The sequence below is a fragment of the Aethalodelphis obliquidens genome, unplaced genomic scaffold (assembly GCF_003676395.1).
Source record: "Aethalodelphis obliquidens isolate GAN/ISIS:26980383/991018 unplaced genomic scaffold, ASM367639v1 scaffold37, whole genome shotgun sequence".
Classification (NCBI taxonomy): domain Eukaryota; kingdom Metazoa; phylum Chordata; class Mammalia; order Artiodactyla; family Delphinidae; genus Aethalodelphis; species Aethalodelphis obliquidens.
Genome location: NW_020837981.1, coordinates 2,668,863 through 2,681,144, shown reverse-complemented (window position 1 = coordinate 2,681,144; position 12,282 = coordinate 2,668,863). Strand labels below are relative to the sequence as shown.

At 36.2% G+C, this 12,282-nt stretch overlaps 1 protein-coding gene across 7 annotated transcripts in view; it reads left to right on the top strand.

Moving 5' to 3' along the window:
* The window catches only part of CCSER2 (coiled-coil serine rich protein 2), a 160,173-nt gene that overhangs the window by 39,750 nt on the left and 108,141 nt on the right, over positions 1 to 12,282 (top strand). The window contains exons 1-2 of one of the 7 annotated variants that reach the window (XM_027129695.1): positions 7,918 to 7,919; positions 8,358 to 8,368. The exons of the other annotated variants lie outside the window; for them this stretch is intronic. The gene's annotated coding sequence lies outside the window, so the exon portion shown is untranslated. Of the gene's footprint in view, positions 1 to 7,917; positions 7,920 to 8,357; positions 8,369 to 12,282 lie in introns of those variants that run through there. 7 annotated transcript variants of the gene reach the window in all.

Genomic DNA, 12,282 nt, shown 5'->3' with positions numbered 1-12,282 from the left:
GCTTGTGTATATGGGATGGGAGACTACAAAAGTGTTCATTCTGTGCTTTGGAACGGAATGGTGTCTGTGTGTCATTCTCTTCGGATCTAAGAAGATAGTCTGAGAAAGGATGGCGAATTGATGGTAAAAGTTGAAAAGAGTGTGTTAAGATCTACTGTGATAGTAGATTTACCATTTATGCTCTAAAATTCTATCAACTGTTTGCTTTTTTCTATTTTAAATTAATTTTGTTACATGTGTACCTGTTTAGAATTGTTTCCTTGGTGAATTGGACTTTCAGTCATTGTTTAGTGAACCTCTCTAAGCCTCATTATGCTTTTTGTCTTAAGGCCTCTTTTTTTTCAGAATTAGTATACTTTACCAGTTTTATTTATATATTTTCTATCCTTTCACTATCAGCTCTTTTGATATATAATAGGTTATTATTTTTTAAAAAATACTATCTGGGCTTCCCTGGTGGCGCAGTGGTTGAGAATCCGCCTGCCAATGCAGGGGAGACAGGTTCGTGCCCCGGTCCGGGAAGATCCCATGTGCCGCGGAGCGGCTGAGCCCGTGAGCCGTGGCCACTGAGCCTGCGCGTCCGGAGCCTGTACTCTGCAACGGGAGAGGCCACAGCAGTGAGAGGCCCGCGTACCGCAAAAAAATTTAAAATAAATAAATAAATAAATAATGCAGTCTGTCTTTTGTTTTTAACTGGTGAGTTTGGTCCTTTATGTTTGCATTTATTGATATACTTGGAATTAACTCTGTTATCTTATATTTTTATTTAAATTATCTCACTTTTTCTGTTTCTTCTTTCTCCTTTTTCTAAAATAGTATATCTAACTTACCCCAAAAGAACTTTAGCCTGTTCTCATTTTCCTTTGTCTCTCCATTGCCTCCTTTGTCTCACCAAAGACATTTCCTAATCTTCTCCACAAGCACCACTATGGTTGTTCTTTACAACAGTGCTCATTCCGGTCCAGGTTGAGGTTAGGAGCCTTCACTAGAATGTGAGTCAGCTGTGCCCAGAACTAACAGTTTAGTTGAAATCCATTGTTTAGTTCAGCTGACTTTCTCTTTGAAGAAAGCAGTGTGTTGATGCAGTCTGGTGCAAGCTCCTTATCTTGTCATAGGTCCTCACAGTTTGTAGACGGACTACTTTGCATAGCACTTGTCTAGAATCTAGGCTTTTTTTTTTTTTTGCTTAAATATTGACAGTGGTTTGTTGAGGTATAATTTAAATACAATAAAATGTACAAGTCTTTTGCATATAGCATAGGGAATTTTGAAAATGTGTATACTTGTTTAACAATCATCCACATTTATGATATAGAATATTTCCAGCACACCAGAATATTTCTTGTGCTCTTCAGTCATTCTGTTACCCCACCCCAGGAGCAACCACTGTTCTGATTTCTATTGCTGTAGCTTAGTTTTGCCTATTCCTGAATTCAATATGAGTAGAATTATAGACATGTGTTATTTATATCTGGCTTCTTCCAGTAAATGTTATATGCATATTTGTTAGTTGTTTGCTCATTCTTCTTGTTACATAACAATCCATTGTGTGAATATATTATAAGTTATTTTATTCTGCTATTGATGGACATTTAGATTGTATCTGGTTTTGGGCTACTGCTTCTGCTGTGAAGATTTTGCAACATGTTTTTTGGTGAACATTTATGCATTTCTGTTCACAAAATATGTAGGAGAGGAATTGCTGGATTATAGTGTATACTTATGTCTATAGCTTTAGATGCTTTCAGTTTTCCAAAGTGGTTGTATCCGTTTAAACTCTCACTAGCAGTAAATAAGCATTCCCGAAATTCCACTTTCTAGTTTATACTTTATGTTGTCTGTTTTTTTTTTTGCATTTTTGCTATTCTGGTGGGGGTATAGTAGTATTGCATTGAGATTTTTGTCCTGTGGTTTGTGGTAACTACTTGTTTGCCATTAGTATATACTCTTCTGTGAAGTGCCTTCTGTTGGGCTTTATGTATTTTTTCTTAATTGTTTTGTAAAAATCCTTTATATATTTTGGATATAAATTTTATATATATACACACATATACACATATGTGTATACATTTTTATATATATGGATTGCTTTTAAAACCTTTTAATAGTGTCTTTTGATGAGTAGAATTTAACAATTTAACATTTTTCCTTTATTATTAGCACTTTTTGCACTGTGAGAATTTTTTGTCTACTCTAAAGTTATGAAGGTATATTCCAATGTTTTTTTTTTTTTTTTTGCGGTATGGCGGCCTCTCCCGCTGTGGAGCACAGGCTCCAGACGCGCAGGCTCAGCGGCCATGGCTCACCGGACCAGCCGCTCCGCGGCATGTGGGATCTTCCTGGACCGGGGCATGAACCCGTGTCCCCTGCATCGGCAGGTGGACTCTCAACCACTGCACCACCAGGGAAGCCCCCAATGTTTATTTTTAAAAGCTTTGTTTTTTAACCTTTCATAGTAAGGTCTACAAGCCATCTGGGAATTATTTATGTGCATGATATGAGGTAGAGGTCAAGATTAATTTTTTTTTCTTTTTTTTGGAAAAGTCATATTTTTCCTACTCTACTGCAGGGTTTTCTTTGTCCTAAGTTAGTAATTGTATCTATGTATTTCTTGCCTCTCTTTTAGTTCATTGGTTTCTTTGTTTATCCTTGTGTCAGTGCTACACTGCTTTAATTGTTGTAGCTTTAAAATAAGTATTGACATCTGGTAGTGTAAGTCTTCTAGTTTTGTTCTTTTCCAAGGTTTCCCTAGTTGGCTTTTTGTAATCTATTTAAATGTTAGAATGAGTTTGTCAGTTTCTACAAAGAACCTATAGGAATTTTGAATGGGATTGCATTGAATTTATAGACCAATTTGGGGAGAAATGACATATTTACTATAGTGAGTCTTCTACTTTATGGGTATGGTCTGCTCCTCCATTTATTTGGGACTTTAAGAAATATTTATTGCTAACATTTTGTACTTTTCTGTAAAATTTTATACATATTTGCATTATTTTTAGGTATTTGATTTGGTTGCTATAAATGGTACCACTTTAAAAATTTTATTTCCTGATTTTTATATTTTGACCTGTTTTTTCAGTGACCTTGGTAAATCCACTTACTAGTTTTGATAATTTGCCTGTGAATGTTTTTGGAATTTCTACATATACTATACAGTGATACCATTTGCAAAGGCTCAACATCCCTCCTAACCCCCCCTCCCACCCCACCCTTTATTGCACTGGTTAGAACCTCCAACATAATGTTGAATTGAAATGGTGATAGAATTTTAGGAAAATTTTAATAGCTCACCATTAATATTTGTGTGTGTGGATATTTGTGTGTGTGGGGGGGTTGTAGATATTTTTCATCAGATTAAAGAAGTTCCCTTTTACTTTATTTGCTGAATTTTTGTTGTGAGTGAATGTTAATTTTGTTATCAAACACTTTCTCTACATTTATTGAAATGATTAAATTATTATTATTATTTCTGTTAGTGTGGTAGATTGCATTTCTTTTTTTTTTTTTTTTGGGCCGTGCTGTGCCGCTTGCAGGATCTTAGTTCCCCGACCAGGGACTGAACCCATGCCCCCTGCAGTGGAAGTGTGGAGTCTTAACCACTGTACTGCCAGGGAATTCCCTAGATTGTATTTATTGATTTGCAAATATTAAACCACCTTTCCATCCCTGAAATAGATTTACTTGGCACTTGAGTGTGATGTACTATCCTCTTATAATAATAAATGTTGTTTAACATTTATTATAAACTTGATTTCCTAATATTGAATATATATTTATGTTCTTTTTTTTGCATTTATGTTCATGAGCAGGATTGCTTTGTAATTTTCCTCTTTTTTTGCGGGGGAGGGGTATTCTTGTGGTGTTCTGGTATAAGGGTTATGTTGGCTTTATAAATGGGTTGAAAAGTGTTACTTTTTTTTTTTTTTCCTTTGAAGAGTTTATGTACAATTCATGTGGCTTCTTCCTTAAATGTTTAAAAGAATTCACCAATGAAACCTTTTGGACCTGGAGTTTTCTTTGGGAAAAGAATTTTAAGAACAGATTTAATTTTTAAAATAGATGTTGGCCCATTAAGGTTTATATATATATTTCTTCTTGTGTTGGTTTTGAGAACTTGTCCATTTCATCTAAGATGTCATTTGTTGGTGAAGGTTGTTCAGGATTATCTTATTTTTTTTTTAAACATCCTTATGGTCTTGTAGTGATGTTCACTTTTTCTTTCCTGATTACTGATTCCTGCTAATTCATTCATTAGCACCCTAGTAGCAAATATAAAAATGAGTTTCTTCTAATGTGTCTTACTTTAAAACAATGAATTCTAAACCATGTTATATAGGCCATCTTTTTTTTTAACCTTTAATGCATTTATGTATCTGTGGATAATACATGATATTGTTTTGTATGTCTGTTTTACAACTTATATAAGTGATACATGATGTTCTGTGATTTTTTTTTTTACTCAGTTTTATGTCTTTGCGGTACATGTGTATTTATATTATAGGTCTATTTCATTTATTTTTACTACTGTATAATATCATTTAAATATACCATTCTTTTGCTCTCCGTTCCTCTGCTAATGGACATTCAAGTTATTCCTCACTGATAATATCAAGATAGTGCAGCAGTGAACATTCTTACTCATGTTTCTTTGATCTTATACGTCAGAATTTCTCTAGGATATAAACCTAGGGATAGCATCACTGGATCAGAGGATCTGTGGATATTCAGCTTTACCAGATGCTGCCAAATATCTTCCTAAAATGGTTCTACTAATTTATACTTTGCAGCAGTGAATGAAAATTTCTCTTGCTCCTCATCTTAGCCCACTTGCTATTATCTAACTTTAAAATTTTAGCCAGTCTGTTGAGTGTGAAATGATACTCATTTTAATTTGCATCTATATCACTATTAATTTTATAATTTTTTCATATATTTACTGGTTGGTTTCCTTTTCTGTGTATTACTTATTTACTGATTTTTCTACTGAGTTGTTTGTCTTTTTCTTATTGATAAGAAAAAGTTTCTTGTGTGGTCTGAATTTAATTCTTGTTAAATGTGTCACAAATATCTTCTCTCAGCCATTGGCTTCTGACTTTTTTTGTTGCCTTTACCATGTATAGTTTTAAATTTTCATGTAATTAAATTTAGTGATGTTTTTCTTTATGGTTTTTACTGTGTGTGTGTGTGTGTGTGTGTGTGTGTGTGTGTGTGTGTAATAAAGACAAGAGCCAGGGCTCTGAGACAGGTTAGATTAAAAATCCCGTCACTGTCATGTACTAGTTGTATATCTTTGGATTCTCTGTTCCTTTTTTTTTTTTTTTTAATAAAATGGAGATAAGAACAGTATATATCTACAGGGCTGATATTAGGAAGTACATGCGTGAATGTTTTAACAGCTATGTGATAATGGTTGTTGAGTATTTTGAGTGTCATCTCGGACCACCCCCTGGAATTGCTGTGAACCTTAAGTAAGGTCATACATATAAAATACTTAATGCCAGGGAAATAGCAAGAGCTCAACAAATGTTAGCCATTTATTATTTTCCTGTTGTCTTCATTTTTTTACATTTAAGACTTTAATCCATCTGAAGTTGGTATGAGGCATAATAATTTACCCTCAGTAATATTCTTTCATAATATACTTGCTGTGCAAAAAAGACTTAACACAGCAGGCCTGAGATTGCCTATTCCTTAGCTGGCCCTTTGCTGGTAAACAGTTCCCTTACTGTGATACAAAACTTTCCCTAAGTGATAAAGAGTGGTTCACTGTGCCTCAACTGTGCATGTGGTTTATGCTGTGTACCTGCTTTCCTTCTGGGGTTCTGGAGTTTTGGTATGTCCTAGGCAGAGGGTGCCCATGTCACCAGCCCTCAATAAAAACAACCGAATTTCTTAGGAACATCTGTAATAGACAACACTTTTCATGTGTTGTTACAACTTGTTGCTTGAGGAATTGAGCACACGCTGCGATTCCACTGGGAGAGGACTCTTGGACGCTTATACATTGTTTCTTCAACTTCGTCCCATGTGCCTTTTCCTTTTTTTTTTTTTTTTTTTTTTGCGGTACGTGGGCCTCTCACTGTTGTGGCCTCTCCTGTTGTGGAGCACAGGCTCTGGACGCGCAGGCTCAGCAGCCATAGCTCACGGTCCCAGCCGCTCCGTGGCACGTGGGATCTTCCCGGACCCTTCCACGGGCATGAACCCGTGTTCCCAGCATCAGCAGGCAGACTCTCAACCACTGCGCCACCAGGGAAGCCCCAACCTTTTCCTTTTTTTATTTTGTTTCGTGTCCTTGTGCTGGAACAAATCTTAGCTGTGAATATCTATGACTGCTGAGTCCTGTGAGTCCTTCTTGTGAACCATCTAACCTGGGGGTGGTCTTGAGGACTCTGACATAGGTACTGATTTGAAGTTATCTTTGTTTGCTGCAGTAAGTATATTTTTAATTTATCATCTTTTGTATTTTTATAATAATCCTTTGAAGTAGCTATCGACCAGTTACTAACTCTTGCTTCAGATTTGGATGAGTTTAGATGCGTTGAGTAAACTGATATTGATAGGTTGGGAACTAGCTTGCTGACTGTTGTACTCTCAGTCCGGTATTCTTGTTTTTCAGCCTTCTATCTACTCAGGATAACTGAGCATTTTAAAACTCAGGAAACTTTTAGTCGACATTTAACTTTTTTGAACATGAAATACAGCATTTTTTTTGTTAGTAAATATTGTCCGAATCATAGTGTATGTGAACAATTAGAGGCAAAAACATTTTCACTGTTGTACAGCGAATCGCAACCCTCTTTGCTGTGGTGCTGTGACCAATATAAGAGCTTTCATTGCAGAGGAATTGAATTACAATGTCACAATGACTGATTTCCTAACACTGATATATTTAGGGATTGATAATTTTAAATCATCACATGGAGTGCTTTTATTTTTGGAAGGATTTTTATGGAAGGCTAAAGAAGTGGTTGAACCAGATTTTCCCTGAAAATCTGGCTTTATTTTTCTATTTTATCAGCCTTGACTTATGTTCACATAGTAGGCAGGTTTAACCTTATCATTTAAATAGAACCTTTTTTACTTTGAAATGTAGATTCAAATTCTTGCTTGAATGCTTTTGACACATCAGTAAGTAGTTATGCCTCATGATGCTAACACGTTTTATTACACATTTTTTTCCTGTGTTTTACTAAGGGAAGAGCTGGCTAGATTTGGGTTTCTACCTTCGTGGCTGATGTTGCTAGACTTTATTGAGACTTAAATGTATGCCAAATATCATAATATTCTTAGCAGTAATTTATGTGGGAATAGGACTCCCATAGGTTTTTTTGCACTGAATTTTGGAATTTCCTGTGGTCTAGAAATGTAGCAGAGGAATACTAGAATATCAAATTTGGTTTTTATTTTTCGTATTTAGTTTTATTGGCTTTAATTTCTGTTTCCTGTTTCTTTGGGGTATATTAACAGGGACCAGCAAGCTACAGCCTTGAGGCTGCCCACACTTTTTTTTTTTTTGTGGTACACGGGCCTCTTACTGTTGTGGCCTCTCCCGTTGCGGAGCACAGGCTCCGGACACGCAGGCTCAGGCTCAGCGGCTATGGTTCATGGGCCTAGCCGCTCCGTGGCATGTGGGATCCTCCCGGACAGGGGCACGAACCCGTGTCCCCAGCATCGGCAGGCGGACTCTCAACCACTGTGCCACCAGGGAAGCCCCACCCATTTTTGTAAGTAAATTTACGTATATGTAAAGTTTAATTTACATGTAGTCTGTGGCTGCTTTCATGCTACTGTGGCACTATTAAGTAGTTACAACAGAGACTATTGTACACAAACCTAAATATTTACTATCTGGGCTTTGAGAAGACGTTTGCTGACCCCTACATTAGAACACTGCAGATAATTTTAAAGATTCAGGAGTTAACTTTTTAAACCAATGAAAAGTCTATGGAATATTTTTAGGCATTTAATTTTCTCTTTGTTGTCATTGCTACGCCGTTCTTCCTCTGACCCCCAGTGGAAGGTATCCATCAATTCATTTAACATATTTGAGTGACCATCATGTGCAGAGCACTGAGGATACAGTGATCAAGACAGCTGTAGGATCTGTTTTCGTGCTTATATTCTATTAAGGCACATGTAGTTGAAATATTTAGCTAACTCATTATCTTCAATCGATATGTGGAGAAGGTGCTACAAAGGAGAATTACAAAGTGTGAAAGTGTATTATTGGAAAACCTGGTCTGGTGTGAGTGTAAGGTAAGGCTGTTTCAGGAAATGATGTTTAGGCTTAGTTGGCCCAGGGATACAGTAGGTAAAAAGGGTATATGTAATTGGAAGAATGTCAGGTGTTTTAGTAAACAGCATATGGAAATGCCTTGAAGTAGGAAGGGATCATGGAGTGTTTGGGGAAATATGAGAAGGCCAGTATGGCCTGAGCACTGACACAGAGGGGAGGAGTGGCAGGAGAGAGGAGGCTATTAGTATAGAGCTTTTATGGAGCACAAAGGGTTTGAATCTTTATCCTAAAAACTGAAGGGGAGTTGTTGGAGGATTTTAAGCTGGAAAGGAACATAATTTGATTCACATTTTAAAAACGCTCTGTATAAAGATTGAATTAGGGGACTTCCCTGGTGGCGCAGTGGTTAAGAATCTGTCTGCCAATGCAGGGGACACGGATTCAAGCCCTGGTCCGGGAAGGTCCCACATGCCGTGGAGCACCTGGGCCCGTGCACCACAGCTGCTGGGCCTATGCTCTGGAGTCCGCAGGTCACAACTGCTGAGGCCTGTGCGCCTGGAGCCCGTGCCCCACAACAGGAGAGACCACTGCAATGGGAGGCCCGTTCACCGCAACAAGAGTAGCCACAACTAGAGAGAGCCTGCGCACAGCCAAAAATGTAAATAAATAAATTAAAAAAAAAAAAAGATAGAGTTAGAAGAGAGAGAGAAAGTATGCTGGAAGCTGTCATTCAAGTGAGGGGTGGTAGTGGCTTGGGCTAAAGTGACGGCAGAGTGAAGATGTAGTGGGGTCAGCAATTTTGAAAACGGGTTTAGAGGGTACAGCTGATGAAATTCAGTTACTCATTGACGGTAGGGGAGAAAAGTGTCACCTCCTCCCGTTTAGAAGTTATGATTAGTACTGTTGCTCTCATTCATTTTGCCAGAATCATCCTAAATTATCAGTTTGACTTCTTATTTTCCTGATGATTTTCCCATTCCTTATAATGTCAAATGTAAACTCCTTGACTGGCTCTCCATGGTCTGTGCTCACTTTATATAGGTCTGTCTAGTTGCTTTTAATCTCCAGTTCCTACTACATGTCTTGAATATAGTTGATATTTCTCTCTCTCATCATTCTTTTAGGTTTCTGGCACTAAATAAAGACTCAATACATACTTTTTGAAATGGGTGCCATGATGACATGCCATTTAATTCAAAATAAATGGAAACCCTTAAACTAAATATAATGCTTAATATTATTCAGTATTTTTCCATACACATTGTGACATAATCTATTTACAAAGTAAGTTTCTAAGGTACCACGTGTCATAATGGCAAGTTGCAAGTAACTAAAAATGTGACATTAGCATAGGTGTAATAGTGGAGGGACAGCTTACAGAAAGTTGAGACCGTCCTGATATAGGTAAATGAAAATCTCAAACTGACATTAATATTTACAGTATGCTCTGATACAGAATACAGAACTTGAATGCATAGAAGGGATGTAATCCAACTCATTTAACTATTTTACAGATAAGGGGATGGAATGAGATGGGAAAACTAAATTTTTCTTAATTTCCTTTTTTTTTAGCTAGACTAGTGAATTTCCCATGTCCATTTAATTACTAGCATAGCTTCTTTTTTGGCCTGTTAATGTAACTTTTAGGTTTAAAAACAAAGTTTAAATTTATCACACATGGTTGTTGTGACCCTTTAAACATAATGTTTTTCTTCACTCTATATTGTTTCTTGTAGATTAAATCTGTTTAATATGAAGTTCAATTCAGTAATTATTTATTGAGCTTCTGCTATGTCTCAGGCACACTGTTAAGTGCTGAAATTACTGAATATGTGTAAGGCTGTCTTTGTCCTTTATGAATTCAAAATAGTATAATTTTTAAATGATATCATGCATGCTGTGTTAGCATGTGCATGATATACTAAGAGGAAGTGACATCTGAGTTGAGTTTTGAAAAATGGATACAAAGTTGACCAACTGGTCAAGGAAAAGGGAGGGTGAGCATTTTAGGCATAAAGAATAGCATGTACAGTGACCTGGAGGGATCACAGAATCGTGATGTATGAGAGGAATATCTGCACACTAATAGTATAAAGTGTGAAGTAGAGAGAAATTAGAGATGAAGCTGTGGCATTAATAAAGTGGAAAGGAAGAAAAATCTTGTATCTCAAATCAGAAAGACAAGTGATGTTTACAAATCAGATTTTAGAATAAGACAGATATAATTTAAATATTATATCAATATCTCTATTTCAGATCTTTATACACACTTCCTGTCTATGTACTGGGACCATGACTATTTTTTTCTGAGCATTTTTTCTTTTTTCATAAAAATGGAATTATTGGACTGTCTAAACTCCTTCTGGGTCAAAGCCTGTGTTTCAGAGAAAAAGTTAGTGAATTTAAAAGTAGTTTGTCTTATGGTTACCAAGGGAGAAAAGGCAGGGGAGGGGTAAATTGGGAGATTGGGATTGACATATGTACACTACTATATGTAAAATAACTAATAAAAACCTACTGTATAGCACAGGGAACTCTACTCAGTACTCTGTAATAACCTATATGGGAAACGAATCTAAAAAAGAGTGGATATATGTATATGTATAACTGGTTCACTTTGCTGTACAGCAGAAACTAACACAACATTATAAATCAACTATACTCGGATAAAAATGAATTAAAAAAATAAAAGTAGTTTGTTAAAGAAAAAAAAAAGAGTAATTAGTTCACTACCAGGTCCCTTTTACCTAGCATAGGACCTGGCATAGAGTAGATGCATAGTTAGTAATATTTATGAAGAAAATACTGAATTCTGTGAGTTGAATCAGATAGATGTTATAAACTAGTTATGGTTAGTGAGGACACTGAGGCTGAGGAGTTAAATGCCTTTTATGAATTTTAGGAGTTGTTGAAGTTGCTGTTCTAACCTAAATGATTAGTCACTTAAGAACTGTTAATTTGTACCCCCATAGGAAACACCTTTATCAATTAAAGTAAGGTGTTTATATAGAATTCCTTTACCTTTAGTCTTGCAGACTCCATTCATTTCCACAGTTACTTTGGACAGTGCTTTATTCCCTTCACCTCCTTCAGTGAGGTTGTTTCATAAACTTAAAAAAAAATATGCATGCATTAAGATTTACTCTTTGTGCTATAAAGATCATTGAATTTTGACAAATGCTTAATGTCTTGTATAAAGAATAGTTTCACCATCCAAAAAATGTCCCCTATATTTTATGTGTTTATCCCTCCCTGCAGTGAACCCCTTGCAAACACTAATGTATAGACCATCTCTATAATTTTGTCTTTTTAAGAATGTCGTATAATTGAAATCATACAGCACATAGCTTTTTCATATTGGTTTCTTTCATTTAGCAATATGAATTTAAGATACTTCCGGGTCTTTCTGTGGCTTGCTACCTCATTTCTTTTTATTGATGAATAATATTGCATTGTACCACAGTTCGTTTATCCATTCAGCTATCAAAGGACATGTTGGTTGCTTCATTTTTGGCCATTATGAATAAAGCTGCTATAAATATTCACATGCAGGTATTTATGTGGACAGGTGTTTTCAACTCATTTGGGAAAATACCAAAGAGTGCAAATGCTCAATCACGTGGTGAGACTGTTTAGCCTTATAAGAAACTGCCAAACTGTTTTGCAAAGTAGCTGTACCATCTTGCATTTCCACTGGCAGTGAGTGAGAGTTCTAGGTCCTCTGTGTCCTCACCAGCAATTGGTATTGTCAGTGCTTTGTGTTTTAGGCATTCTAATAGGTGTATAGTGGTATCCTGTTATTGTTTTAAATTTGCAATTCCCTAATGACAAATGATGTTGAGCATCTTTTCATATGCTTGTCATCTGTATATCTTTAAGTGTCAGTTTGGATCTTTTGCCCATTTTAAAATTCATTTCTTACTGTTGAGTTTTAACAGTTCTTTGTATATTTTGGATATGTCTTTTATCAGATATGTGTTTTGCATGTGTTTCCCAGCCTGTGCCTTGTCTTTTCATTCTCTTAAAAGTGTCCTTCACATATA